This window comes from Molossus molossus, unplaced genomic scaffold (assembly GCF_014108415.1).
Source record: "Molossus molossus isolate mMolMol1 unplaced genomic scaffold, mMolMol1.p scaffold_m16_p_1, whole genome shotgun sequence".
Classification (NCBI taxonomy): domain Eukaryota; kingdom Metazoa; phylum Chordata; class Mammalia; order Chiroptera; family Molossidae; genus Molossus; species Molossus molossus.
Genome location: NW_023425344.1, coordinates 246,795,237 through 246,822,297, shown reverse-complemented (window position 1 = coordinate 246,822,297; position 27,061 = coordinate 246,795,237).

The window sequence follows — 27,061 nt, the reverse complement described above, 5'->3', positions numbered from 1 at the left end:
GTGAGGATAAAAAAATAAATAAATAAATAAATAAATAAATGAATAAATAAATGAATAAAAACAAGTCACAGATCATCTCATGAAAACAAGTCTCTAACAATTAGGAAGCTGTCAAGGTCACGGTCAAAGGAATAAGTATTAAAAAAATAAACCTGTGCATTTTCTTAAAATTTCACAATCTTTCATTAGCCACGAATACGATCAGTTGTTTTCCTCTGAAGTGAATGATTCATTTCACTTACACAAAAATGTCTGAGAAATATCCAAGTCCAGCAACTGGTTTGTCATCTCTTCTTTGAAGGACAAGCGGTGCCTCTCGTTGGGTCCCATTTCCAGCTCAGTAACACACCCGCCTTCCTGGGGCCTGGGCAGCAGGGGAGGCCCCGCCCAGACGCCCCGCCCCCACTTAGGATAGTTCCACCTTCCATTTTTTGACTTTACCATAGTGCGGAAGGGAAATGCCTTTGAAGTTTGCACTTGGGTCATTTCCAGGCTAGCGATATGCAGTCAGATCCCCTCTGGTGATGCTGTGTGGCTTCCTTCGTGAGCTGCGGCCCCCAGCCAGCCAACCACCTCTCTACCCAGCCCAAAGGATCAGAGGCCTGTCCAACTCAGGGTGTTTATAACTTACAGTGGGGTTATCGGGACATGACCCCCATGTAGATCTACGAGCATCTCTCTGTACCTGCTTCCCATTCCTTCGCACGGAATAGTAAGAGGATTGTACTTTAGGGTGGAGATGTAGTAAGATTGATATTTTTTACTGCTTCATCCAGGATCTGTTTAAGTAAAACTAGCTTTTAATTTTTTTTTTTTTACTTTTTGTTTTTTACTTTGAGTATGTGGCAGTCAATGCAATCAGTCCTGGGCACTCTGGTGTCATCACCTGGCTTCTGCGAAGGCACCCAGTGTGCATGCACCTCCGTTCACATGTCAACGCGGTGACAGACAGACAGATGTACCATCTTAGCAGGACGATAAAATCACTGCGTCACCTTTGAATCCAGGAACATTCACACGTTGAGAGCTGCTGTGTTTTAACAAGCAAGAGAAACCAGCTTGTGTTACGCACACCTCCAAGCAGAGGACATACAGTTTTATGGCTGATTGAATAAATCTCCTGAAAACATACTCCACCTGGTTTTGTTTCTCCTAAGACTAGATAGGTTTAAAAAAATGACAATTAGTCTATTTTGTTTATTCAAACGTGAATGACTTTCATTGTTGTAATTTAGACATATAAATAAGTAAAGCTAAAACCATTTCAGTGATCATCCCCCCAGCTGTTGATAAGCCCCCGTTAATATTTTAGTGAACAGTTCTTCTTTCTCTCGGTGCATTTATACTAGTTTGCAACCTGCCTTTTTTTAGCCTCACATCATCTCGTGGCCATTGCTTCACACCGTGAAATATTTATGGCGGCATCACTCTGAATTATTCAGTTCCCCTTTGACAGGACGTCGCATTGGGCCTGAAGTGCGGAGGGCTCCGGTCGCTCCACCAGATGGTTTGAGAGCAGCGTGGCCAGGCATTTTAGGAAGTTTTACCTGTGACGGCGGTCAGGCAGGAAGGTGTCTCCCTGAGTCCTGGCAGCCTTTGGACGACTACTAGTCCGTCGAGGACCTCCCATGTCCCAGCTGCTTGTCCTCATCTTTGATGTTTTTCCTTGAAATTCCTAAACCCACCCTCTCGTCCCCTGGCACCTGCCTGGCTGGGCAGCGCATCCTCCGTGTCTTTCTGACCCCAGCTTCTCCTTCCAGATGACCCCCTCATACTTCCACAAGTCATCCCCTTGGTATTTTCTCCCCATCAGCCTCTGAATCTTGAATTTTGTGACTCCCCGTAGCTCCTGTTTCAAACCTACACGCCATAACCCACACCTAATGGCTCTCCACCCGCCTCTTTGATTCTTGGTTCCTTCTGTACCTGCACCCCCGACTCCATCTAGACTGCTGAGGGGCAACAGACCCCCCCGTGGCAGATCGTGTTTTTCCCAAATAGCCAAAACAATATTTTCAGTTTTACGTGTTCTTGCAGAAATTTTCTGTTTGCCCATTAAAGGCTGGAAAAAAGAAAAAAAAGATAATGTACTTTTCTTGAACGCGGGTGGGCATCTGTGGTTGCCTTGAACACGGTGGAGTGACACCGCGTGTTTCCTGAGGCGGAGTTTGAAACGGAGGGACAGCTCCCATCTGGCGCTCCCTCTGGGGACACACACCTCTGGAGCCCTGGGCCAGCGTCTAAGAAGCTGGTGACGGTGAAGCCACCATGCTGAGAGACCCCAGAAAGGGAGGGGGAGAACGACATGCCCCAGGAGCCCCAGCTATATGGCAGGCACCAGCTGCTGGAGCCTCTGGTCCAGATGTGTGAGTGAGCAGGCGTCTGAAGGTCCCGTCCCAGGCTCGGAGCTGACCCAGCGGACACGAGCCGTCTGCACCGAGCCCTGCCCTCGCTGCACCAGCAGGAGCGGAATCAATGCCGCGGCTGCTGAAACCGCACGATGCTGGTATGTGTCAATGTAGCAGTAGACACACAAAACACGCCTGCTGCCCCGTCTTGCCACTTTTACAGCTGGTAAGCTTTCCAAGCTCTCCCTTCTTTCTAGGACTCCGAGGCCCTCCCCAGCGTGGAAACTCCGGCCTTACCCTCCTCACACGGGCCACGAGCTCTTTCCCATCTCACGGTGCTGCGTTCCTCCAGCGCTGATGTGCTCAGTCTGGCTTCTGTTCAGGCTCTTCCTTCTTAGTTCTTTCAAAAACTAGTATTTGACTCACACAAAATAATCTATTTGATACATGCATAAGATTCAAAACATATTTGATGTTTACATACAAAACAACGTATTTAATCCGTGATATTAAGAAGCATGCAATGCGTAGAACATTACCACTGTCAAAGCTGTACCTTGTGGCTGCCGTGTGAACACCCTCCCAGAGGATTTTGGGTTCATCCTCCCTGGCTAGAGGTTTAGCAATGATGCTAATTATTATCAAAGAACTAGCTTGTGGTTTCATTTATTTTCGTTATTGTTTTTCTGTTTCATCTTTGATTAGTTCTATCAGTTTTCATTTTATGTATTTTGAAGCTCTCTTATTGGGTACATGGATTTCGGTCTATTTTGTCTTCTGGTAAAATGACCCTTTGATTATTATTTTATCCCTCTTCACACATGATTATATACATGTATATACACATACATACATACTTATACTATCATATTTAAAGTGAGTTGCTTGTAGACAACATATACAGTAGTTGGGTCTTAAAAAACTTTTTTTTATTGATTTTTTAGAGAGAGAGGAAGAGAGTGATAGAAACATCGATGTGAGAGAGAAACACTGATGGGCTGCCTCCTGCATGCCACCAACTAGGGATCGAGCCTACAACCGGGCATTTGCTCCGACTGGGAATCAAACCAGGACCTCTCAGTCCATGGGAGAATGAGCCACACTGGCTGAGCCAGTAGTTGGGTCTTTTCTTATCCAATTTGATAGTCCTTGCCTTTCAATTATCAAGTTTAAATCATTTACATTTAATGTAATTATTGAGGTTTTTTTATTCACATTTACCATTTTAGTATTTGTTATGGGTTACCTTTATATTCCCATTTTCCCTTCCGTGCCTTATTTTGGGTTATTTAAATTATATTTGTACCCCATTTTCATCCATCTATTGAGTTATTGACTATGTCTCTTTTATAACCGTATAACGGTTGCCCAAGGGATTACGACACTTACACTTAACATTTCATTCTTTACCGAGAATTAACATGTTACCATTTCAAGAGAAATGTAGAACATTTACCATCATGCCGATTCTTTCACACTCTCATTTCCTATTGTTGTTTTCGTGGACATTACACCTAAACATGTCGAGAAAGCTCTTCAGACCAGGTTATCATCTTAAACTTAATTGAGGGGAGAGAAGTAATGTATTGTATTTGCTAAGAATGTTTTTGTTGCTCTTTCTTTATTCCCCATGTGCTAAGTTTACTTCTGGCGACATTGTCCTTTAATTTGAAGAACATTCTTTGGCACGTTTTTAAAGCTGTGGTCAGCTATTGACAAATTTACTTAGTTTTCTTTCATCTGAAAATACCTGTATTTCACCTTCATTCCTGAAAGGTATTTTCACTTACTGTAGATTTCTGGCCTAATAGCGGCGTTCTTTCAACACGTAACAAAGAATTCCCACTTCCTTCTGGCTCCATGGCTTTGAGCAGACCGGAGACATCCACGTAATTGTTCTTCCAGAAGTCATGTGTCGTGCTTCTCGGGCCGCTTTCAGAACGTTCCCTTTGTCTTTTCAACTGTTTGCTTACAATTGCTGAGACTACGTTTCTTAGAATTAATCCTGTTGAGCTCATCTAGAAATGAATAGATGAAAATCCCTTTGAAGGGTGAAGTAGTTGCGGAGAGGCTTCTAATTTCAATGAAATTTTGATTTCTGTACAAAAAGAGGGGAACCGAGGAGGAAGAGGCTTTGACTGTTCTAAGCTCTGCGAACAGGTTGGCCACGCCAATGGTTGTCCTTGCGGCAAAGCCACTAACTGGTAGTCTTACAGCCTTCAGGAGCAGCCCTGTATCAGTACCTCCAGCCCGCTTGGTTCTGGTGGAGCCACCCTGGAGAAGTGTGGCCCGGTCAGGAACGGGAAGGTGGGTACTATAGAGGGACAACAGCTGGGATCGTCCATGGATTACGGTCCCCACAGCAGGAGATGTGAGCATCCTTTTTTCTTACCAGACTAGCTAATTTATTTGGTGAAATATCACTCTGGCCCCTGTGTGGAGGGTCGACTGTAGGGACCAGGGGCAAATGCGAGATGCCAGGTCCAGGGCAGCATGATTCATAAGAGAACACAGGGACTGTCAGAACTGGTAGGAGAGCTCGGATTTTGGAAATATTTTTTACGCAGAGCCAACAGAATTGTCTGAAAAAGTTGTTTTGGTGTTTGGGATAAAAGACAGAAATGACAAGTACTTTTTTAGCGTGAACAGCTCAGAAACCGTCGTAGAGTGCAACCTGAAGGTGCTCCCAGAGTACGAGGAAGAATGAGGACAAGGGAAGAAACGATGGAATTCAGCGTTTGTTGACCCGCCCTTCAGATTCAGAGAGCGCAGGGACGAGCTCCCTGAAGAACACGCGGAGGCCCTGGTCAGTTTGGCTCAGTGGTTAGAGCGTCGGCCTGCGGTCCGGAGAGACCCGGGTTCAGTTCCCGTTAAGGGCATGTACTTCGGTTGCAGTTTGTCCCCGGCCCTGGTTGGTCGTGTGGGTGGCAGCCACTCGATGTGTCCCTTTCACATCGATGTTTCTCTCTCTCTCTCCCTTCCTCTCTCTCCCTCCCACTCTATCTGTACAAAAAATGAAAAAATATCCTCGGGTGAGGATAAAAAAAAAAAGAACACGCGGAGTTTTCCAGAAATGACGGAGGGAGGTGGAAGTGAACAGGAATCTGAGGGAACGAGGCCCAGGGGCGTGAGGAGCTGACAGCGACTGGGAGACCCTTCATCACAGAGGAAGGCGCTGTGTCCCTCTGGACATAGCGCCCTCAGAGGAATGTGCCACATGACATTTAAGTGGCAGCCGGAATCAAACAGAGCACTGAAGTCTCTATGAAAATGAATCCCTAGCAGCTTGGGTTTTTCATCTGAAAGAGTCCTTAGAGACTGCGTCCCTCCCCTGGGTGTGTAGGTGGGAGAAGGCAGGCCAGGTAGGGGTGGGACATCGTCCAAATTTACAAAGCCTTCTCATCTCAAGAACATCAACAAACCCAGATATCCTGTCTCATATGTTACCTTTACTTTTGAATCCATGCAGATGTCCCTCTGATGTCTATTTCATTGGAATCCCTTTGTATGGTGTCTGGGTCTGGGCATGTTAAAATTTATTGAATTTAGAGAGAGAGGATGGGAGAGGGAGAGAGAGATAGAAACATCGATGAGAGAGAACATCAACTGGCCGCCTCCTGCATGCCCCCCACTGGAGATTTGGCCCACAACCTGGACATGTGCCCTGACCGGGAATAGAACTGGTGACCTCTTGGTGCATAGGTCGACACTCAACCACTGAGCCACACCGGCCAGGCTGGGTCTGTGCATCTGAGTATGTCTGCTCAGGGCCTCCATGTCCTATGCTCCCGAGCGTAGCTGAAGGGTGCCGATGACGCTCTTATTCCATGAAAGACTCGATTATCGGAGAGAATGCCTCAGAATCTCCTGCAGAGTTTCATAGAAATATGTCCTCTCGGCCCCCGTCTCAGCAACAGGAACACAGCAGGTTACCCAGATAGGCATTCAAAGAATTTCCAGTGTAACTTACCACAGAGTTTCGCCAGGCAGGTGACATGCAGTGCATGATGGTTATTCCAGCCTCACCCGTGGGGTGGAGGGCACCGTTCTTGGGCCTGGTCCCAGCGCTTCCACGAGCCAGCTGTCACAGAGGCAGGAACTCGTGACTCCCGTCTGCTACAACGGCTAAGGCTTGGAAGCAGCCCCAGTGCCCATCAGTGGATGAGCATGTCAAAACGTTGTGGTACATCCACACAATGGAATACAACCCAGCCATGAAAAGGAGGGACCCTTACCCTTTGCGACAGCATGGAGGGACCTGGAGAGCATTGTGCTAAGTGAAACAAACCAGTCAGAGAAAGAAAAGTGCCATCTGATTTTGCTCATATATGGAACCTAATGAACAAAATAGAAACAGCCTCGTAGGTAGTGAACAGACTGCCCCCTGTCAGAAGGGAGGGATGTTGCTGAGCTGAGTGGAAAAGGTGAAGGGATTAAGGGAGAAATAAAAAAACACACCAAAAACCTCATAGACACAGACGACAGGGTGGTGATTACCAGAGGGGAAAGGGGGTGGGGGAGGAGGAAGAGGGTAAAGGGGGATAAATGGTGGTAGAAGGAGACTTCACTTGGGGTGGTGAACTCACAATATAATATACCGATGACGTGCTATAGAAATGTTCACCTGAAACCTATGTGATTTCATTAACCGATGTCACCCCAATAAATACAATGAAAAAGAAGAAGATGGGGGAAGTGATGAAGGTCACTTCTGAGACTCGGATACCCGAGACCCTGACGCCGGGCCCACTGATGCTCTGGGGAAGGCCGCCCGGGAAGCAGCTGCCCAGCCCCCCGAGAAGGCCGGAACCCAGATCACAGTCACGTAAGTCATCCTGGCGGAGGACCCTGTGCCGTGTAAGCCTTGAGAGGGGGCCCTGGGAGACGCCCCGGGTGCGCGCCCCGAGGCAGGCGCCGAAGAGCTGTGCGCGGAGCCCCCCCGCCCAGGGGCTCGTGACCAGGACACTGGGCTCGCACACCCACTGCCGCCTCAGTCTGCACGTCCGGGCTGCTGGGCCACACGGCGACCGGAGCTGGTCCAGGCGCACGGGCCTTGGCCCCACGTCACCTGCCACCCCCTGTGGGGCTGGTGGGCAGCCTGCGGTTACACTCAGGGACGTCTCTCCACCATACCCTGAGGGCGTCCATTCTGGGGCACCCGCGAAGGTCATAAATGACGCCCCACTTGTCAGTTCCCCTTGTGCCGCGACAGAGCTGCCGGATTCTGAGGTTTCCCGTGACCGGCTGTGGGCTTCGAACACCTCCAGGGGGCGCCAGGCTCGAGGGTGAGGTGCTTGGGATCATGCATGAAGAGCTGCACAGCCTGAGGTTACGACAGAGCTCGGGCTGCCCGAGCTGAGTAAGGAGAGTCCTGGGGTGCAGACGGGTGCCCCCCGCCGGCGGGAACCACGGGCTGCCCGCCAGCTGCCAACGAAGTGGTGTTCAGTAAGCCTCTCCCCGGCACCTGTCACCGGGCATCGCCCCGACCATACAGAAGGGGGGAACCAGTCACCAACACTGGGTGAGCCTCTCCCCGCTCCAGGGCCCGATTTCCAAGGACCAAAGGCCACCGTGCCAGAATGTCATCGGAAACAAATTAGGGACTTCCTGAAGGCCACAGTGGGTGCAGGAGGCTGGGGGCCACACGCGAGACTTCCTCGTTCCTGCTGGGGACACAGCCAGGTCCATCCACTTGTCGAGCCCCCTAATGGTGAGGTCCCTTTAAGAGGGGTCCCACGCGGAACGGAAGCTGGCTGTGGGGACAGTACTAGCTGTTCCTGGGCATCGTGGTTCTCCTAAGGCTGGGCCACACCGGCCACATCCACCCCGGCAGTGTGGTTGGATGGGACACGGTCATCTTGACAGACTTGGATTTCACTGGAAGAAGCTACATTTTCAGGGTTGTTAGTTTGGGGTGACGAAAAGAAGACCTGCCTTTAATTTGTTTCTTCTCCCCGGCTTCAGGCTGAGTTTTTGTTCTGTTTTCTCTTCAGTCTGTCAGTGGCTCGGACCCCGCCCTGTGTACGGACCTGGGAGAATGCTCCCCGTGTTCCTGCAGTTGCCCCAGATCCACGCGCGCCGCAGAGCCGCCCTGGCGTCGACACCGCGGTGCGTGGCTGGCTTTGGCAGGGCGGGATGCGCGAAGACTGGAGCGTCACTGCGGGCAATTTCCTTGGATTTAATTAGATGAACGGGGGTATTTTTTTTTTTTTCTTTTTGCAAAAAGGCTTTATTATGTAGAAATAAAATATGTATAAATTTAATTTTTAATCTTGTCACTACAGTGTGGGAAGGAGCAAGCTGATTCTTTTCATTTACCCTCTTTGTTTAAGGAAAAAATTAAATGAATCTCATCACAAGTATTTATAAGTAATTGATTTGATTTTTGCAGTCAGAAGGGAGAGAGCAAAGACTCCCCGATTCGCCCTCCGTCTAAGTCAGCGTGACTGTCCTTCGATTGTAAAGAGGGGCAGGGCGCCGGCGCTGGGTCCTCCTCTCAGAGATGGTGGCGTGTTTGGCTGGGGTGTGGGACCGTCCCCCCGCCCCTCACTGTCGGCTCTGTCTTCAGGGACCCGCCATGCATGGGTGCCTGTCCAGGTGGGAGCACTCGGGACCCACCGCCTGTCCCGGTGGGCAGGGCACACCCTCCGCTCCGCTGTCCACACAGCCGCTCACCTGACCTCTCCTGCCCTTTGCTCAGAGCTGAGTCTGGTGTCAGCCGGGGTCCTCGACACGCAAATGCTTTATTTCTCAAACTGTGGGGTGCATGATGACCTCCTGAAGAGTTTCTGTGGAAACGTGCGTTCCATCCCCAGTGACTGAATTCAGCAGGTCCAGGGTGCGATCCGGGAACTGGCGTGCAGCCTGGGTGCTCCCTGCCCAGGATTGGGTGTCGACGGCAAAGAAGGAAGGGTGCCTGTTCCCCCGTCCAGGGATAAGCTTCTGTGGTCGACGCCCCGTCCCACAGCTGTGCCCTCGCTTCCCACCATAGCCTGGGACCATCTTGTTGTCGTGTATGGGTTTATAATATGTAATCACATTAGCAATTACAACCGCAAATTCTTTTATATGAGACATATTCACAATATAAATTGATGTCTTTACAGTGCACCGTTCTATCACAGAGAAGGTGGAACAGAGTAAGAAAAAAGCTCACCTGGGTTCCATGTTTTGGGTATGAATTCTAAGTTTTGATTTGTTGGATGAAACCGTTTTTAGGCTTTTGCAAAGGTAATTGTCCACGAGACACGGGCGATGCAAACATTTGGGCTGGATCACTCTGTCGCTGTGACGTGAGGACCATCTGTGTGTGGGGGGTATTTAACAGCATCCTTGCTTCTACCAGCGGGATGCCAGTGGCCCCCCACAAGTTGTGACAACAAAAAATGTCTCTAGACACTGCAGAAGGCTCCCCAGGGAGCAGTGTTGCCTCTGGTTGATGGCCACTGAGGACCACTGAGTCCCAGACTGCCCCCCAGGCCACCAGCACCCCGCCCCGCCTGGGGCACAGTCCCTCAGCCTGCAGTGTTGTGGTAGGGCTGACCGCTCCCATAAGCAGTTGGCTATTCAGTTACAAAGTGGAAGCGGAGGAGGGTGGGGGATAAACGGCGGTGGAGGGACACTCGCCTCGGGGTGGTGAACGCAGAGCACAGTGGACGGATGATGTGTTGTAGGACTGCACCTGATCTTGTTCACCGTGTCACCAACACATCAAAACAAAACAAAAATGGACCTCGAAAATGAGCCTCTTCCTGTAGCAACAGGCACCCTTTAAGACTGGGGCATAACAGATGTGGCCTGTGGGTCCCCAAGCGGCGAACACCAAACCAAGGAGTCGTAAACTACACTGGGACCTTCCTAAGGAAGAGCTGACCGGCCTGCGCGGGGGGCCAGAGGCTGGGGGTGGTGGCAGCGGGGAGACAGCGGAGGAGTTTGAGGGGCAAGCCCGTCGGCTGCCCAGTCGTTCATGGTCGCTTCTGATAAACACCAGCAGCCTCTGCAACTCCGGGGAGGGCGCTGCTGCTCCCACGTGTGCTGGTTACCAGGAGCCGTGCGAGAACAGGGGTGCATCTCGGTCCCGCCCTGCACCCGCCCGAGGTTACGAGCAGGAAGCCCAGACGTACCGGGACAGTGGAATCTGAGAGGTCAGCGAAGCCGCCAGCTGGGCCCGGTGTGTCCTGGGGCAGCCTGAGCGAACTGCAGGCAGCTTGGTGGCAGGCTGCTCCGGGACCCGGGGACCGGACCCAAACGACCTCTAAGCCCGGAGGCCTGTACAATGGCGTCCCCGGGGGAACCTGTGCTGGGGTGTCTGCAAGGTCTTTCTAGAAGCCGCGTTTTCGAACGCCTTTCCTCTGCATGACGACTGAGCTGTGGCTTTTGTATGCTGACCGGCTTACCCCGCGATGCAAATTTCCATAATCAGACTGAGCCCGCAGCACGTCGAGGGAAGGAGAAAGTGGACTTTCTCCCCTCCACAGACTCAGTAAAGGCGGCTCAGGAATGACTGTCCAGTGTGGCAAGGCAGATGAAGTGGCAGGATGAGCTCTGGGTCCCACGCCGCTAGGCACCCCTGCCTCATCCCACCACTCACTTCCAGTACCTCGAAGACCCTTTGGAGCCGACGGGATGGTTGCAATAGTCACAGACATGCAGAGAGGTACATAGTAGGGCCACCCCAGCATTGCCCTCCTCACCCACCAGGGAGGGTTCCCCATCCTCGGAAGGGCTCCCCATGTAGACATCCACGTTTAATTATGACACTTCCATTTTTTCCCTCATGGAACATTTATCTTTTCAAGACTTGGTCTGGTGGTCACATACATGACGGTTCTCGCTTAATGCATTTCCATTTCCCACCCTCTGGAAAAACGGGATTAGGGGATTTGGCTGTATTTGGCTAAATATTGGATTGATCAAAATTCATCGTGTTTCCCTGATAGTCTGATTGGTTGTAAGAGCTGAATGGGCATATTTAACCAAACTGAACACATGCATTTTTACCTAATAGTTGCGAAGGCGGCTTCTCAGACATCAGAAGCAGAGGTGAGTGGCCCAGTGAAACCTCGTGGTTTTGATGAAGACACACGATCCCTAGTCCCCCCCCCCCCCCCCCCCGGGGATGCCTGGAAGAAGCAAACCTCATTTCAGTTCTTCTATTTTTTTTTTAAACACTCTCTACTTGTAATTACATTAAACTGTTTCTTGGTTTTGCCTTTAGAGTTCCAAGTGCCAACCAAAACATCTTTATGTGACACATTTTACGAGCATACATGGGGTTTATAGTTTATAGTTAACCATGTTCATTTATAGAAATTATACAAATCTGGTCAGAGACTCTCCTCGGATTCTGACACCCAAGACGCCGATCAAAGGGAAGAGCGACAGGGACTGTGCCGCGTGGTTTTTCCTCCTGCTGCCGGAGATGATGAGCAGGGACCAACAGCCACCAGTTTCTATTGTCACCAGGAAGGGTGCCACTTGGCCAGAAAGCAGAATGTTGCCCCTCTGCCCAGGAGGGACAGCTGTGCACAGCAGAGGAGCAGAGGGCAGAGAGCAAAGAAGGAGGGGCGGGAGTCCTGTGTGTGCCAGTGACTTAGTGTGCGGCCTTTGCAAGTCAACTCCCCCCAGCTTCCTCCAGTCCAATGGCTTTGGTTGAACATCCAGACCAGTCCGGGGGGGTTGGTGTATAAGAAAGAACATAGAGCATGGGCTCATGAACTCTGACTCTTCTGAAGCTTTAGCCCTGATCCGATCATGCCACCTTGACCCAGCTCTCTGCCCCTTTGCAAGACAGACATCCTAATTCCTACCTTAGTAGGTTGGTATGAGGTTTGAAGGATGGTGCCTTCAACCCTCAGCTTCAAGACCATGCCCTCTCTGTGTACAGTGCAGGAAGACTGTTGAAAGACCGTTCTGCAGAGTCAGTGAGTCTCAACCGCTTACTGTAAATGACCACCGACTTTGAGGTCCCTCGGCCAGGGCCTCGCTGGCTCACCGTGGTGCAGGAGGTAGGCCCGCCGTTTGCGCGTGAGGATGGCAGACGTTGGAAAACGCAGCGTTCTCAAAGCTCCCCTGGGGTGACTGGGAAGGTGGGGAGGCCGCGATCTGCCCGTGGAGGTTACTCTTCCAGGTGCACACGGTCTGCCACCCATCTGCATAAAACATGCTCAGACACGGGTGGAAATCGAAGGCTCCGTGAGCGGGACTCGCCGTCCCTCTCCATCCAACAGACCCCGTTGTCTTTCTTGCTCAGCTCTGCCGTCATTCTCGGAACAGGGTTGTGTCTTCAACGGTCATGGAAGGACCTGCCTGGAAATGATTCCTCCTAAACCAACAGTCTCGTGGACATTACATCGCAGGGACTTTGTGGTCGAAGGCAGCTTTGAAGGGCTGGCCTGGAAACCTACTGGTCCCTTACAACGTGGGTTCCCTCGGGAAGAGACAAAATGCATTTCGAGTCCTCACGCATTACACCAGGTAAGCCAGAAACACGTCCCCCTTTTCCTCTGAGGCTGGCAGTGGGCACCCCTCCCTCCCCTCACTGCTTCCACGTCATGGGTGGCAGAAAATGGTGCTCTGGTCCTCACTGCTACCCAGGACACAGCACGGGGGCGGGAAGACGGAGACGGAAAGGCAGAGAGGCAGAGAGAGACAGAGAGAGCAAGAAAGCAACATGGGAAGAGGAGATTCTCCTGGTCTACTGATATCTATTTCTTTTTTTATATATAAATATATTTTCTTTATTGATTTTAGAGAGAAGAAGTGAGAGAGAGATTTTAGAGAGAGAGATAGAAACATCGATGAGAGAGAACATCCATCAGCTGCCTCCTGCATGCCCCCCACTGGGGAGCCGGCCCACGACCTTGGCATGTGCCCTGACCGGGAATCGAACCTGCAACCTCTTGGTGCCTGGGTCAATGCTCAACCACTGAGCCACACTGGCTGGGCCCACTGGTATCTATTTCTGAGCTGCAAGAGGAACCTCATTGTATTAACATCCCCAGGTTTCTAAAAGGATGAACCAGCCGCAAGGTGGACCCAGTATGGGGCGGGGAAGAGGCTCCTTGAGCATGTGCTGCTCTGAGACACTGAGCTGGGTTTTCCAAGCCAGGAAGTACCTTAGAGGGGGTTCTCATTCCCACTCCCTGGAGGAGAAGAGCAGACTGTGAGGGACAGAGCAGCCGTTCCAGTGTCTGCAGCTCCAAGTGGGGTGTGGCTTTGCAACCGTGTCCCAGCTTCCTCGGGGCCAGAGCCCTTGCTGGAGCTCGGGAGGTAGGTGCTCCTGGTCCGGTTGAGCAACGAGCCCCAGTGTCCAACAAGAGAATGTCGCGATGTCTTTAAGAATAGGTGTCAGCATTATTTATTTAAAAAGAATAGCGTCTGTGATTTTCGTTTTTATTTTTCGGAACTGGAATGATTTTTTTTATATGTTTTTATTGTTTGTTTTTTTTTAGAGAGAGGAAGAGAGAGAGAGAGACATCAATGTGAGAGAAACATCAATCAGCTGCGTTCTGCACGCCCCCTACTGGGGATCAAGCCTGCAACCTGGGCACGTGCCCTGCCCAGGAATCAAACTGGGACCTCTCAGTCCATGGGACGACGCTCAACCACTGAGCCACACCTTCTGGGCTTGGCTAGTATTTTATATGATTTTGTAATAAGCATGTACCTCCATTGTGAAAACACACACACCTTGGTTTGAAAGCAATGGTATCGGCAACAGTAACAACAACCAAATGGTTCTGGTTCAAAATCAAATCATAGCCTACCCACGGGGCCTCCGCCATGAGCACCAGTTCTGATGTTTGCACCGGAAGCATCATTACCACCCAAACCAGGGTCCCTCTATCAGCAGCAGCAATGACAACACCACACAAAGTGGCACTGCCACCCTCTACCCCCACCACCGACAAGGACACCTCCAGTGGCCGGACTGTCCCACAGGGACCGCGTTGGGGCACAGCAGCCGAGTCCGGGAAGCAGCGCCGGTGTCCTGCAGGGGTCCCGACGAGGCCGCTGGGGGAACGCTGAGCGTGCGTTGAAAGTCCGCCTCTTCCGTCCTGGCCCCTGGGAGCTGGGAGGGCCCTGGGCATTAGCGGTTGCTCAGCAGATGTTTGGTGAAGAGCAAAGCAGCTAAACAGTATGTATTCACTGAAGGTGTGGCTGTATTTTGAGCTATGGCTTCAGGACCACTGGCCGTGTAGATGGACAGACTTGGCGGCGACCTGGAGGAGTGTTTTCTTCTCGTTCACATCCGCCTCTGCCGCCGCGTGGGTAGGGTTAGGGGCCATTTGGCTGGTCCCAGAAGGGCCCCTAGACGCTGGTCCCATCGGACAAAGTCCGCCCCCCACATGTCCCTTTGCTACCGTGAGAGGCAATGAAAGTCAGCTGGGCCCTCAGATGGATCTGCTCCAAACCTCTCGCTTCACGTCTGGGAAACTGAGGCTGGGCATTAGCGGGAGTTGTGCACGGTCACCTGGGCTCACCATCTTCCTGTCTGCTCTTACCTTGTTTTCTCCCGTGCCTCGCGGGGAAGGAAGACAAAAACGAATGGTCGTGGATTTCCGCGTGAGGCTCAGGGCCACATATTTTAGTCACGTGGTCTCACGTGCCCCGTGTCTCCGAGAAGCGGCATTTCCCCTCCAGCGCCCAGGGGCCCTGGTCACAGCACTGGAGCTGGACTCGGGTCTCTCTGGCTCCCCAGCTGTCCTCTGTCCACTTCACTGCTTTTAGCCGTCATCTTATCTTTCTAAAGGCCAGAGGGGTGACGACCATCTGTTACTTAACTATCCCAGACATTCCCCTTTGGCTACAGAAGAGAATCCAAACTTGAGGGCCACGGTCAAGGCCGAGACTGTCAGCCCCGGCTGGTTCCGCCCAGCTCTGCTCCCGCCACACCCACTTGCTCGAACATTACCCACCCGCTGGTCCTCAGCTCAGGCCCTTCTCTCGGACCCGGGGCTTGTGCTCACACCTTCCCCCGCCTGCAAACGAGCTCTTTCCTTCTCTGCCCAGGGGCACCTTGCCTTCTTCCCGGCTCCAGGTTGGTCTGCAAACAGCCGTCCGTCGCTGAGACCCCTGCCCCCCCCACCCTAATTAGTAAACACCACCTTCTACTCTCAGGGAGCCTGGCCTGGCCTACAGTGCCGGACTCCTCCCATCGGATCCCCGCTACCATCAGAGGTCTCCCCTCCGTGCAACGGCCGGTCCTAGAAGATGAGGCCGTAGGCTGTGCGTCACAGAACCTGCAAAACCCATGCCTGTGCCCAGGTCGGCTCTGCTGGCTACGTGCTTGTTCAACAGCCTTCTTGGTGTTTTCTTCTTTTTAAATATATTTTTGTTTTTGGGGGGAGAGAGGAAGGGAGAGATAGAAACATCAATGAGAGAAACATTGATCGGCTGCCTCCTGTATGCCCCCTAGTGGGGATCAAGCCCACAATCCGGGCCGATACCCGGACTGGGAATCGGACCGGAACCTCTCAGTCCATAGAACGACGCTCAGTCCACCGAGCCACACTGGCCGGGCTAGTGTTTCTTTTTGGTAAAACAACAGTTACAGAGGACATCTGGAGAGTATTGACACTTGATGAAGCTGCTTTGGAGACCTATGGAGGAGGCAGGACAGACTGATTGCTCCCACTTTGCAGGGAAGTCGAGAGAGGCCCGGAGAGGTCAAGTGGGAGTCAAGTCACGGAGGCAGAACGGGACACTGTGGACCCGGACTCAGATGTTGTGTCGACTTCGGCTCTCTTTCCAGAAAGCTCAGCGCCGGGAGAAGTGGCCCCGCCCCGTTCTGAGAGATGACAGATTATATTCACTCTTGTCCCAAAGTGGTTTCATTGCTGATGACTTCATTTGCCCAGCGTTCGCTTCAGATGGCTCTCCGAGGCCGCCGGAGATGTCTGCGGTGGACTTTCTGACATTATAACACTTGAGTACAAAGGCAGCCCCAGAAAGCATCAATGAAAACATTTACTAAGTGTGGTTATGATCAGATACGTTCCTGAGCAATTTAATTTGGAGGAAGCAGAGAATCCGGCTCTGGGAACAGAGGTTTTGTTCATCATTCCTGAGTCCTGCAACCGAGAACACAGGCGTGAGGGTTGAGACTCAGGCCACAGGTGGGCACCCTGCTCGGAAGCCCTCTGCCCCCGGCAGCTGGGTGTTTGGGTCATGAGAGCCCCTGAGGCTGAGGGTACATGGGTTTGGAAAGGTGGTCCTGGAGGCTCTGGTTCTGAGGGGTCAGCTCAGGCTGAGGCCAGGGGCTGGGCAGGGTGGGAGAGACTGGGGGCCTGGATCACTCCACACCGGAGGTCACCAGGTCTGAGAGACGGACCTCCCAGCACCGGGGTCGGCCTCAGCAGCCGCCAGCTGGTGTCTCTCCTTCAAGATGTTCGCCTTACCCTTGGCCTTTGGGGCTGGAAATGGCAGACAGCTGACAAAGCCCGAAGACACAAAAACAAGAGACGCGTTCTTCTGCGCACCTGCAGGAGGCCACGCCTCAGCCCAGAAACACCTTTGTGCCCTGGCTGGGGTCTCAGCACCTCCGTGAGAGAGCTCATGCCCTGGCTGTGTCCAGAGAGGCCGGGGCTCAGTCAAGTCCCTGCCGGAATCTGCGGTGGGGACAAGCGGACAGCCCTGGATCCCTGTCGTCCACGGCTCGGGTCCACGGAGAACAGGTGTGAGCTGTCTCCCGTCCGCGCACTTCGGTCTGAAAGCCAGGAGGAAGAGGCTGGGCCAATGTCCTGGGAACTGAGTCATGGTGGGAATCCTCGTGAGCTTAGGGGGAATGCAGGAAGGCTGAGAACAGGTAGTGTATAGAGAAGGGAACAATAATGTCTTTTCTGCGTATGAAAACAGGCGCCCTGCACTTCTGATAAGAGAGATGCAAATTGCAGCTATTCTGAGATACCGGTTTTCATCTATCACGTTGGCAGAGATCAAAAGTCTCACCAAGCCCGCGTGGGCAGAGTGCGGGCACGGAGCGGAGTGCCATCCTGTGGGCGCGGAAACCCCCGGGATGCTGAGCCGCACACGCCAGAACCCACACGCCCAGGCCCCGTGACACGGAGATCCCAGGGCACTGCGTGTGTCAGACGAGTTACACACGCCCTTGCTCTAACACTGCGTGGAATCCAGGTGTGGTGAATGCCCTGGTTATTCACTAATGAGAAGTCTCAGACCGTGTCTGTTACACACAGGAACAGTAGACGAGGCTGGAAAGGAACGAAGGAAGGACCTATGCCATCCTCTCACTCGTCATATATGTTCAATAGAGACACATATGCACACACGTGGTTCCTTCATGCATGAACACGTGTAGATGTGTGATCACCTACACACTTACATTCACACACGCTGAAGTGGAATGCTCTGTTGACAGTGGGTTAGCACTTGGATCGGAGGTTCCCGTGCATGGGAAAATCCCGTGTCCCTAAAGGGGATGCGCACAGATGCACAGGCGCACCCCACTCCCCCAGATCGGTGAAGAACTAGAGAACTCTGGAACCATGGAGCGTGGAGGGCTGGGACAGACACCTTTGCAGTATTCGCTCTCAAATACAATAACCTATTGAAACATCGATACTTTAAAAATATCACGAACTCCTGAATTAAAATCTCAGATGAAAAGAGGGAAAGAGCCCGGCCGGTGTGGCTCCGTGGTTGAGCATCGACCCGTGCACCAAGAGGTCCCCAGTTTGATTCCCGGTCAGGGCACATGCCCAGGTTGTGGGCCCGGTCCCCAGTGGGGGGCATGCAGGAGCTAGCCAATCGGTGTTCTCTCTCATCGATGTTTTTAGCTTTCTCTCCCTTCCTTTCTCTCTAAAATCAATAAAGAAAACACATTTTTTTAAAAAAGAAAAAGAAGGCACGATATGGCCATAACTGGGCACCCATGGGACGCCATGGCTCCCACCCCCGCCCTTTGCTAATCAAGTCCCATTTGGTTCCTGCTCCCCTGTACCCCTCAGGGAAGACAGACTGCAGCTCCCCTCTGGGGACGTTGGGACACACAGTCCCCCGGCACCATCCTTTCTGCGTCTTCCCGCGTTACCTGGAACCCTGGCAGCAGGGTGCGGGGCAGTGCTGACACCCCAAACTCCCTAAATTTGTTTGCACACATGGTCTCGTTGTTTAAGCCACTGTGGGTGCGGCGTGTTGTTGGCTCAGCGAAAAGCATCAAAACTTACCTGGAGCTCACTGCAGCCTCCTCGTCCTCACCTGCTCGGCCATTGGGACCCTCGGTTCGGCATCTTGCACAGTGGTCGTGTGTCTTTATACGTAAACACACGCAGAGACAGAGAAGCCCCGACCTGTGGCAGGCGCCGTCTCCCTCAAAAGGCCAGTCTGTGAGGACGTCCCTCCTTCCACAAAGGGACAGCATCCAGTTCGATTGCTCTTTCCGAGGGCTCCAGGTACCCCCGTCTCCTGTTCTCTCGTCTGTCCATCCATCCATGCATAAACTAGAAGCTGAGAGCCCCAACGAGTAAGGATTTGGGGAAAATAAATTTCAGGTTCCTCATTATAGTACTTCAGCTAAAGACAAGTCATACCCCCAGAAGTCAAAATTTTCTTGTCAAGCTGACTTCAATATTCTTTATTTTTTTCTTTATACATCTGGATTTTTCGAGCCATCTGCATCTCAGCCCCTCCCCCTTGAGCATTCTCTCCTGCACATCCTCTGTGAGGTTCAGGGTTCAATGTTACATACACAATGCCCAGTGTGGTCTGACGGGCACCTCCCTGTTCCTGGCACATGACCACCATTGATACAGCCCCAAAGCACGCGGTGCTGCGAACAGTCTTATTGTCCTGTGAGTCAAGTCGGAGTGTGAACTCGATCTCAGATAACGTTCTTGACTCTAGTACCTAAGTCTTCGCTGCCATCTCTCAGCGTGGCTGGTCCCGAGGAGCCAACAGTGGAACCTTACGTGACTCGAGTTCGCTTTCAACGTCTTCCCTCTCCACCACTTCCCACCCTCGTTCTTGGCCCCTTCCCAGTCCCGCTTCAACCGCAGCCCCTCATCGCCCCTTCCCCACTTACAAAGCAGATGTTCCTGGCTCAGCCACCACTGCGATCCATATATTTTTTACACTGTGTCACCGATAGTACCATCAGGACTCCTCTTTCAATAAGATGCTGATTGGTCGAAAATGGCTTCCAGTAACTCAGCCTTTGTTTTGTAAAAACATTATTGCAACATTGTATAACACTTTAGAAATGTTTCAAATTTAGGCTGGCTGGGGATTTAGCAGACTAGGGGGCTAGCATATGGAGCCTGCTCTGCTCAAGAGGCTGTGGTTATGTTGCTGGCACCACCCCGCAAGCCCGAATTAGCAGCCAGGGGGACCTCCTCACATTTGCGCTGGCCGCCCCGCCGGGTGTGGTGGGTGTGCTGACCTGTCTCGGACCAGGAGCCAAGCACTTATGAGCTTATGGCAGAGACAGAATGTGGATGTCCCAAGGCAAGCAGTTTCTGTAACCTTGATAGATAGATAGATGATAGGTAGATATTTACATATATATTTTTTCACTCACTCACTCAATCTTTACGTAGCATCAACAGTATGCCAGGGACAGAGACTTTAGGATACATGGGGCCCAGATCTTTCCCTAACACATTCATAGTCTAATCAAGGGTCCAGAAACTGTAAGTCCTTTTCAGATCAGCTTGAGAATTACAAGGGGTGGGCATTTGGGGGCACCTGGGAATAAAGGGTTGAGAAGAAGGGAATTCGTGCTAGGATCCTTTCCTAACCTGTGTAACCATTCAGTCGACCCTCACGCAGAGTCACGGAGGTAGGTGCGAGACCAGCACTCCTGGAAGAGGGGCCACGTGCGGTCACTGGGTGTGACGCGGGAAGGTCGAGGGTTGGGCGTAGGCACCTCTTCAGCCCAGCTTGCCCGAGAGCTGTCTGTGCCATCATCGGCCCTCACCTGAGGATCGCCAGGCCGTTAGCCCTCTGGGGGACGTCCACTTTCAACTACCTGAGCCCCATACGAAGCTGGAGTCTCGTACAAAGTCCTCCCCGTCACTGTCCACGGTCGTCTCGGCCACTGTCGGTGACGGAGGGTTTACGGTATTGAGATCTGGAGCTCAAAGGCAGGTCCAGCCTGGCTCTGGGCTCTGCTCACTGTCAGTTGTGAGAGTTTGTGACATTTCTAGCAGACCCTCGGTGTCCTCATTCGTCATCGGCGCTTGAGCCTGCCTCGCAGGTTGGTGGCAAGGCCCGAGGACACAACACGGCGTGTGGAAAGGGCTTGGAGGCCTACCAGCTCTTCAGGAATGCTGACTGTCTGGTCATGTCCATGGCTCTGACGGCAGTAATTACGGGAGGCTCACGCCGAGGCCATGGATTCCCCGTCAGCACTGAGTGTCGGGGAGTTATTCCTCGTGGTGAGCCCGCGTCTGTCTCCCGTGACTTCCTGGCCCTGTAGAATGAGTGCTGCCGTTGTTCCCCTGGCAGCCACCCGTGGGTCTGAGGGCTGCTCTCCGGCACCCTCGTTCTCCGTTCTCTGCTCTCGGTCTGTCCTCGGGCCCGGAGAGAGCAGACCGATGTGCCGAGAAGTGACGTGGTGTTGTCCCAGCCTCGCTGAGGTGCCCATCTCGTCTCATCCACCTCCTCGGGGATTTCTTCTCTGTAAATAAGAGGTCAGAAAGGAAGACAGGTGCTCTCTGAGCCTCCCCGCCCCTTACCCACCCGCACATTCTGGAATTCTCTAGACTGCTCTCTGAAGGTCACCACGGCCGGAGCGGAGCCCCTGGTAAGGGCACCTGGGTTCATGCAGACAGAGGTCATGAGGCTTTGGGACCCTCGAGGGGACAAACCAGCACATCCTCAGGTATTGGCGGCAGCAAGAAGATGGGGGACATGCAGCCCCAAGGCTTCTGGACCAGGAGACCTGGATGCACACAGCGCTGCCCTCCCTGAGCCGTGGTCTCCCTGGTCACGGGAGACCCCCTTCTTCCCCAGGAGGCATTTGAGTTGACTTACCTTTCATGTATTTATGGTTCTGGGTTCTCATAGTTCGATACCCAGGTGGAATGTAAGAGCACAGACAAAAGGAGAGAGTAAGAGGGATCTAACCCCCACAATATACTCTTATCACCTCATTTTTCAAACAACAACAACAACAAATGACAAAAATGCTATCAGCAGTTAGAATTCCCAAGGAGTGGGTGGAGAAATCTGATGGGTGTTGTCCCACCCAGTGACCTTCCGATCGATCGCTCTGTGGGCAGTGGAGGTTCCCAGAGGGTTTACAGGAAAAGTAGCACCCAGGACCGGGCGGGCTTTGCTGGGTCCTGGAAGGGCGTGGGGCCAGGGATGTGTTCCTGGTGCCGAGCTCTGGGACCGGACAACGCCACCCAAGTGTGTCATGATAGAATGAGTAAGAAGAATGGGCTTAAGCCAATATTTTGTGAACATTCCAAGGCTGAAAGCGAGAAAACCAAGCTCATACACCAAGGGGGCTGTTTGTTCCCCCCCACTCCTCACGCAGCCATGTGTGGATGTGTGGTCACCCCCCACCCCCCCGGCTCCGGGTGGCTTGTTCTTGTCACTGTTTCCAGAGAGTATAGGTTTCAAGAGAAAAGGAGCCAAGTCCATTTTCTGCTGTTTCCTTGAACCTCGTGAGGATCCAATAAACGCAAGTAGAGCTGATGAGGGTGGGGATGAAATGCCAAGTCAGGAGCAGGGCTGGCGCAGAGGGACAGGGCGAAGCTGAGGAAGGGACCAGGAGCCCAAGCAAAGGGGCGGCAGGCTGTGGCCGCCCTGGGTGCCAGGCGGTGCCAGGCTGAGCCAGGCCGATCCCGGCGACAGGCCCCATGCAGGCAGCCAGCTGGCCCCTGCAGTGCCTCCCACAGCCGGGCCGGGTGTTCTGCACGGGGCCGCTCGCATTGGAAGCAAGACAGGCGGGCCTGGAGGGAAGTGGACCTTCATCAAGGGAGCGGTACTCTGGGGCGATGGGTTCCTGGAACTGAGCAAAGGGACCCCATCAAACCAGAGTGGAAACAACAGGAGAGAAGGGCCAGCGTTGGGGGCAGAACGGCCAGAGCGACTCAGGCCGATGAGGCCTCCGCACGAAGCCTTTAGTGGGTTTGGCAGGCGACCCAGCACCCTCTTCAGGGGCCGCGCAGATGAAGGAGGCGGCTGCTGATTTGCACATATGGAAATGCTCTTCTCCGTCGTGGGCAGATGGAATTAGCAAGAGCTTCAGAGTCGTGAAGGCAAACACGTCAAAAACAACCCAGCAAGCCTTTCTCTTTTCTTCACCGCGTTGGCCTCTCCCTTTCTTCTTTCTGTCTTTCCACCTTCCCCCTGTCCTCCTGTCGCTCTCCGTTCTCCTGCGAGAACCCTCAGGCTGCACAAGAGCACACAAGCCTGCCCCGGCCCGGCTCCTGGCATTCATAATGCAGCGATCGTATTTCCATTGCAAATCCGGCTTCGCCAGCAGGTCCTCCCTCATCGGCTGTAAGTGGGCTTCGGGAGCCAGAAGCTGGGCCGGCTGTGGCTTCCCTCCTGGCGCTGGCCTGGGGGCTGCGACCTGGGCCTCAGTGGGCCTTTTCCCGAGTGCCGGCCCCTCGCCTCCGTCGGCTTCCCTGTCCGCATGTTGGGTGACCTTCCCCACGGTGTCCCCGCTCCACAGGGACGGGCTTCTCCCGGGCACTGGGCTCGCTTCGGGGCTGAAACAGCGGATCCGCTGGGTCACCGTGTAGCACTCCTGTCGCGCTTGTACTCTGAGCCTGTGACCGGGAAGGTCCGTCACATTGCATTGATTTGGCAGGGGAACCAGCTCTGCCTTCAGAAGCTGACGCGTCGAGGTGTCACCTGGCTGAGACACCCACGGGGGGAGTGTCCCCGTCGGGGGTTGTCAGAGTCCTCGCATCAAGCCCCGATAGGGAGCATTTCCGCCTCCAGCCCGAGGGTCCCCTTGCCGGCTGGGCGGCAGCATGAAGAGCCTGTGAGCGGGTCCCTGCAGCTGGGCCAGTGAGGGGCGGTGGACACACAGGTCACGGCCAAGCCCTGTCTCGAGACCTTCAGTTCCAGGAGTCACACAGTCCTGCCCACGCTCAGCCTCTGCTTTCTGACGCCCCGAAGGGGTGGATGGGTGCGTGTCTCAGACACGAGAAGGATATTCTAAGTCTGCTTCGGCTGAAATAACTTGAGAGCCTATTGCTGGCTTCAGGAGGAGGAGGGGACCCGCTAGAGGGCCCGAGGGGGGTCCCAGCTGCTCTGAGTCCGAGTCCCCACTCTCAGGGCCACTGTGGTCAGTGCCCCGAATGCGCAGGCCCGCTACTCCCTCCTCGCGCTCCATGAGCAGCCAGGCGGCACCCTCGTTCATTCCCGTTGCTCAGGGGCTCTCTCCGATGGTCTCGGTTCCGCAGGGCGGGGACCAGGCGGACCCCTCACTGCACACAGAACGTTCCCTCAACGCATCCTGACCAGGGGACCCACTAGAAATGAACAATGGCTGGAGAGTTGTTCTGAGAACCGCAAAATGAGAAAAATACAAGGGATTGATATAATTATTGTTGATGGTTGTTTTTTAACTCACACATGATTTTATTCCCTTTATTACACACCCGGTTTATCCTCTTCCTGATCTGGGCATTCACCTTGGATTGACCTTGTTCCTTCCGTGCAATTCCCTTTGAGGCCCTGGCAGGATTACGGCCATGGGTTGAAGATATTCCCCTGAGCCTTCGGTACTGAAAGAGGACACAGAATGACCAAGAGAAGAGTACATTGACTTTCACGTTCAAGTTCACTAAATAGCGTCCAGGTATTGGATCATTGGTCCACGCTCCATGAGGGCAGGACCTGCGCTTGTCTGTTATAATATGCTGGTATTTTTATATGTGCATATTAAAAATCATATGCACCCACAGTTACTTTTATACGGAGAGAGAAAAGATCTACAGATATATAGGCATAGCTATAAAAGTATGGATGAATAGAAGGATAAGCTATGAAAAGTCAAGCCTTTGAAATGATCTAATTAAATGATCTAACCTCAGCATCTTTCCGTTTTTTAAAATAACCCATGTTGCCTTTGGTTAAATAAGGCTCTAATAAGAATTCCATACCCTATCATGTTTACATGTAAGCAAGATTAATTTAAAAATATGGAAGTGTTTGAGAAGTGTAACATGCAGGCGGAGAAGAGTGTTCTCTTTCTTCACGTTGATCACTTTGACTGCTATTTGGAAATTTCCAAGAAATCTAATTTTTTAAAAGATATTTTTAAATTGATTTTTTTAGAGAGAGAGGAAGAGAGAGAGATAAAAACACTGATGTGAGACAGAAACACCAATCAGCTGCCTCTTGCACACCCCCTTTTGGGGATCAGGCCTGACACCCGGGCACGTGCCCTGATCAGTAATCGAACCGGGACCTCTCAGACCATGGGACAATGCTCAGTCCACTGAGCCACACTGGCAGGGCCAAGAAATCTAATACTGACCCTCCAAATAAATTGCTACTATTGTGATTAATATAATTTGGAATTCGCATGGATTCAAATTATGAAAATTAAAGGAAATGTAACATTGAATACCCCTTTTTGTTATATATCCGTTCACACAGAAACTTTGATCCGTGTTGTATCCTCCGTGTCAAATGAAGAGTCTCCCTTATGCTGCGGACATTACAACATTGGTTCAAAGCTCTACTCTTGTAAAACAGTAGAAACAAACAGACAAACAAATACCCTTTAGTAATTTTAATACGAAGCTGAGTTCTAAGTGGCCCACCGTGCTTCATGCTTGTCTTGACGCAGTTCCGCTCTGCGGGTGTTTCCCGGTCCTGGCTGCGGTTCCAGGTGCAGTCTTTCCAACCCAGCACGCATTCGGTTTCCGTGCGTGGTCACTGTCCGCATGGCCTGACTTCTATTCAGTTAGAAAAATAGACTCGGGAACGATTTTCTCACTCATTACTCAAGAAGGCCTCGTGCTCACGGGGGAAAAGTGTTCCGCACTCTGAAGAGCGGTGCAGGCCTGGCTCAGCCCCGGCCACCTGCCCGCTGGCGCGGGACTGGTTCGGAGGAAAAGCCCGAGGAGCTGCGCTGCAGAGGCAGGGGAGCATCTCCGGGCGCGCGGACGACCGGCGGTGAGCGCAGAGGGTGGCCAGCGGAGTCTAGGCTGCCTCCAACCGGCTGTGTGGTTTCGGGCGAATCACGGGCCCCCCAGAAATCACCTCCAAGAGGGACAGCAAGTGTGGTGTGGGAGAGAGAGGGGCAGAGCGAGCCTTCGTGGTCCCCGAACTCTGCCCGCTCAGCGCGGCGTCTGCCACTTAAAGTCATGTCTCTGCTTCTCCCCCTGACTCCATGGCTGCTGTCACGTGTGGGTGTCTTACTGGCCATGGAAACCTATGGGCGTTCCCACCCCGTCCACCCCTCGCTACAGCGTTGGTCTGTGTGAGCGTCGTCACAGTCCAAGTTCATCAGTGCCCTCCTCTGTGATCTCCAGCCACTGACGTGCTGCCGGTGGAAGACAACTCCAGACACCTGCCCCCTCCGTCAGGGGCCGAGGGAAACACGGTTCCTGAGTCAGGGTGATTCACTGCGCCGCAGCTTGCCTTGGGCTCCGTAACTTGGTTTCCGAATGGTGTAAGCTTTGCCCATCCGAGCCAGGAAAAGAAGGACGGCATAATAAGTTCCCACAATTGTTTTCTAATTTTATATGTTCATGACTTTTCCAGATTAGAAAAGAAATGCATGACCACTACAAAAAAAAAATACTGTTTTTCTCTTAGAATCTTTTATGAGCGCTGTGTTGACATTCTGGAGAATGCATTGACTATAAACTTTATAGTTGCTTTTTTTCGCTCCACTTGGAATCATGAACATTTTTTGTGAATGTTCAAGTTATTCTAAATTCCAACTGTGTGTGACCCGCGGTCCACTGTGACTATAGGATTTTGTCCACCATTCGCCAACCATTGCATTTTTTAGGTTCTTATTTTGATGTTGTGGCTGATTTTATTTTTCTGCATCCTCTCTCTGCATCCTCTCTCCTAGAATCTTGTTCTCTCCAACCTGACCCTTTCCAAGTGTGCTCAAGGATTTCCACTTCAGGGAAGCACTGTTCAGTTCTTCCCAATGGAAGCAGTGGTTTTTCCATTCCAACGCGGGTACTAGATAGATGCCGTCATGCTCGGGGTGACCTGTTTGTGCTGTTTGCTGTCGACGCCGGCGAATCCAGTCGCTGGCCAGGTGAGCGGTGACGACCTGCCTCCCTCCCTGCACCTCCACGTGCAGATAACAGAACTCACCTCTGAGGGGCTGTGAGGATTAAATGAGACACTAGACACGAAGTGCCTGGAATTGAACCTGGAATTTGTCCAGCCATCTCAGTGTGACTATCGTGTTGATTTAGCTACAAAGTAATTTCCCATGGTAATGTGATCTCTTGAAGAAAGAAGCACACGTGTAAAGGCACACATGTGTGTACACCCATGTACACACATGTGTACACATGCGTACATAACCTCAGTACCTAGCACAATGCCTGGTCTTTGGAGCTCAGAAATCGCTAGCTGGGCGCAATGGCTGGGGTTGAACTTGGTTAACACTAACATTAGAAGGCCTTTTGCTTACTGGATGAGCTAATAAAACTGTTGCTTACAATGAGATTTTGCCTCTCCTACATGGTATTTATTTATAGAGCTCACATTTGCATATATCTTAGTATTTTATAAATCAAACCTTC